This window comes from Bombus bifarius, unplaced genomic scaffold, assembly GCF_011952205.1.
Source record: "Bombus bifarius isolate JDL3187 unplaced genomic scaffold, Bbif_JDL3187 scf7180000009790, whole genome shotgun sequence".
Taxonomy (NCBI): domain Eukaryota; kingdom Metazoa; phylum Arthropoda; class Insecta; order Hymenoptera; family Apidae; genus Bombus; species Bombus bifarius.
Genome location: NW_022885336.1, coordinates 1,347,016 through 1,351,474, shown reverse-complemented (window position 1 = coordinate 1,351,474; position 4,459 = coordinate 1,347,016).

Genomic DNA, 4,459 nt, shown 5'->3' with positions numbered 1-4,459 from the left:
TGCTCTCTTCAATTTGTACAGGAATCACAGATCCTCCAAACAATGACTTATCGTTCACTCGACGAAAAGGTTTCTCATAGTTGATGTTGAAGAACAACACTTTTTCTTGTAACTCTTTTCGACACCATGATGATGCGCATAATTTACGGCACGATTCCGTTTAATCGACCAGCATTTTCTTGATTTTTAGTTAAATACCACATGCACGTTTGTAATTGAATAATATCAACTCCGGTTTACTGATATCCGTGTATCCGTGATATCGAATGATTAATCTGATTGGCCAGTTAATGCGCCAGCTGCGATGATAAGCCCATTGAAATGCAGGTAAATTATGTATTGAAATTGTGAGTTGATGGCTTTAAACTGTCGTTCAGATAGGAGCCGACAGGTGCGGCTAATCGACCGACACTCTTTAGGTATTAAGCAAAACTGAAAGTAGAAAGTGACGTTCGATAAAGTAAAAATGGATCGTTGATACTTCCAAGTAATTTCTTACAGTTCGTTCGAGCATTATCGACAGCAGGGTTCGAGTAATTATAGCCAGCTTGTATAGGTGAGACATTTTCGTATTAAATTACGAAATTTTTTATAATATAGCCATTAACAAAGTGAATCTATCAAGTTATTTCTTCGATCCACGTTACGTATATTATCGCCCGCAAAACGACTACCAAATTATTTCGTTAAACGTTAAAACATTAATCTTGGAAATAAACGCACGAAATTTTCGTTCATAAACCCGTCAATTGATACTTGTTGATTGCAAAATACAATCGTGACAAATACATCCGACGAACGAACATTAATCGATCTCTGAATACAACCGTCGTTCATCCAGCTAAATTTTCGGTGAACAACGCCGAAATGCCGGATGCAGATTCACCGAGCAAAAGGGGAACAATTAGAAGGACCGTAAAGAAGTAAGGATTTCCTCATTCGGGACACGTAGGCACGGAAGTTCAGCTGTAAAGAACAGCTTGAGAGTGTATTCCCCACGAGGTAACTTCGTCGCCGATCTAGAAAATTCTGTCGAGACTCACGAAGTTAGTCTGAAAGTAGTTGGTAAAGTGTACAAACGGATTTGCAAAGCGAATTTATATGCGGAAATGAATATGTACGAATGAGCGGAGTATTGGCGGCTCGAAAATTCTGCAAAAGTTACGAATAGGGCGTTAAAACAGCAGTTGTTTCAGTTCCAATTTACGTTCAATAATTGCATCCTGTTAATATTCATTGAAATGCATAACGGCCCTGTAAAACCATAAGTCCAGCATTGGTGACTGGCCTGTATATATATATGTGCCGGCTTATACGCGGGAAGAAAGTAGAATTTTTTTATCCCACTTCCATCTAAAGCCGCGCTTTTTACCGGCCAACTGGAATCGTTCGTCGAGAATGCATAATATCCTGATAATGGATATCCTGATTCTTCCTACTTGCGTTTAGTTTTTGCAAAGTCTAATGGATTTCAACCATCCATTTGGATACTTCATGTGATTTATTCATAGCGATATATCGAGAAGATAACAGAATGACAATTTTTAGTTCAAGGATGTCTCGTTGAATGGATAGGGTTTCTTCCAGGGACAATTAAAAGTGTTCAAATATATCGTATATCGCGTGGACAGCTAGAATTGTCAGACGACGTCAGATCAGTGTATCAACGTTCGATTAGTAGGATCGTACACCATCCATCATATTCTCCGCGTTGGATTTACTCAGTGGGATATAAATGTTTGCCCCTGACAGCTTTCTTCGGTACACACAGAACACGGGAAGCTTTTAGTAAAATACGTCGGAAGGTTGTGTCAACTTTGATGTTTTCGTTCGACTTTTCGAACGGATAACGAAACAAAAAAAGAAGCACACGATAAGAAACTCGTGGACTGGCGTATTTCGACTCGCGCTTCGTACCACTCTTTATTAGAATCTTTTCATTTGCAAAACAAATATTTTACAATGTTCAGAACAATCGCGGTGGAACGAAACACCTGAAAGCAGATACCGCGACAGCACGGAAACTTGGAATACAAACTTCCGCCGCACCGGTTTCACGAAAATCAAGGTAAACCGTTCTATGTGGGACAGAAAGCAATTGAGAAATACTGAATCAGCCGGTGAGTTCTATAGATTCGCAACCGCGATGCACGCGAGAAAGAAAACCTCTTATCCGTCAATACGTTACTGCGACGATTGTTCTTCAGTTCGCGAGCCCTTCGTGTAGATATTTTTTGCAACGATGACGTTGAAACAATAAAAGAAGAAACATCATTTTTCCTTTATCGAAGAAAGACTAAAACCTAAAAAAAAGTAGACGTCGTAACACAGAGAAACAGATAATTTATGACAAAAGTAATCACGTTGCAGCGAAAGTAGACCGCGATCGCGACAGTAAAAAATCTTATTATAATGAAGTCCTGTACCTTTATGAATCACGTTGACCAGGAACCACTGACGTGTATGAACCTCAAAGATTCCGCAGTTCACGCGGACCACGCTGATTCCTTCGTCGAACAACTAGGTATGAGAGAAGGAACAAGTTCGAACAAAATCACCCTTGTCGAAAAAACGACAACTTTCTTTCACACGATTATCCACCAGCGCGAGATTGTTTCCGGATCGTATTAGTTCTACGCGAGCTATCCATTTGACCGGCTCCGATTAGGTGGAATAGAAAACGGAAACGAGGACGATACGACACGGCACGGCACGATACGATACGAGGTTACGATATCTAGTCGCTGACGGACAGCATGAAACGCGACGATCTCGCTGACGGTACTATGCCAAACGAGAGCGGAAGGCAAACTGGACCGAGCGGCGGAGTCTGCCTTTGGCAGCTGCGTGTTCGGTCTGGTGCCGCTTTCGCCGGCAACGAGGACGGCCACGACTACGACGCCGACGCCGACGCCGACGCCGCTCGTAGCAACGATGGCGCGACGTAGAAACCGCCGGCTAAAGCGCCCTCATCTCGCCCGATCCTGCACCAATATTCCCTCCCAACCTGTTCTCCTATATTCCTCTAGTTTCACCCCTCGCGTTTTCCCTCTCCCCCCTTGATCGTTCTTTCCCACTTTCAGCTCTCTTCCAGCATCGTTCCCGTTCTCCCTATATCGTTCTCTGTCCAATCTATCGCGTTGATCCCACGCTTTTCCTCTCTCCCTCTCCTGTAGTCTCTGGCTCTCCCCACTACTCTATCGATCCTACAGGAAAGGCCCTGTGCCGCGTTCCATTTGCTTCGGCCGAGCGGAGGCTACGAATCGCTCTCGTAGCCGCTCCACTATCTGTTGGTGAAAAGAGTCGACCTGTCGGTATCCGATGCCTGCTTCGATGGCTTCTCATTCCCCAGTGACCAACGAGATGTTTCCCGTGGATCGGTGGCTGAATTTTAATCGTTGCACGATTCAGCTCCCTCTCTTTCGCGACGAGACCACGAGACTTCTTTATAGGTGACGATGACGAACTGCCTTATGTAGATTTTGTTCTATCGGGACGATTTTATAAGAAGAAAAGAGGAAGACGATGATTTGGAATGATGGAACGGTCAAACGATCCAAGTATTCGCCAGGGAAGGAGTCCCGCGAAGAACAACAATTCCACTACCAAAGGAACACTCGGGGGTTTCTTTAGGGCCGTTTCACTAGTACGTGACGGTCAAAGATCGCGAGAGATCCTGATCTTCGCTTGAAAATGTATTGAAATAAGACGACGAGAAAGCAGAGCGCAGCTATTTCTTAGGAGATTGTCATCAATGGAAGAGGAAAGGATAGGATTACATTAATTCCGAGGATGATCCAGTTTCAGCAGTTCTCAGCTCCCCGTTGGCCACGGAACTACTCCATTGGATCGACATCTGAATCTTAATCGAAGTTTGCCTCGAAACGCATCTCCGTGACAACTCGCCGAGTCGTTTTCTTCCGCGAGCGTCTCTGGAATATTGTCTCTCGAGTAGAAGGTGTCGAAAGTTCGTCGAAGAAGTGGTACAAACGACCCAAGAATCCGGAAGTAAACTTTGATCATCCTCGATACACGTATTTGCTTTTACGTTGGTGTACAAACACGGCGGGGATACGCGCTTTTCATTTTAAACCTCGCGAACGCTAGGACCAGAAAGAGTGAAGTAAAGAAGAAAACGTGGCTGAAAATGACTGGAGCGGGGGTTAGCTTCCTGACAAACTATCGCGAAGAATTAGGAGGAATTAAACGAAAAGTTATCTTTAATGGAACACGAGCTCGTTTTACAACGTTCTTCTTCTGATAATGCTATTATCGTGGATCGTTCTGGTTACACTGCCGAAGATTACGAGCTCGTAACGCAATTAGAGGGCGATATTTTTTTTCCAGCCGGTGAAGCATTCCGTTTCACCGTGATGCCTCTACTAGGGTGGATGAAAGCGTTTCAAGCAGAAATTCGAGTGCGCCGAATGAATCTGTTCTTTCGAGTGCCGGCGCTTCG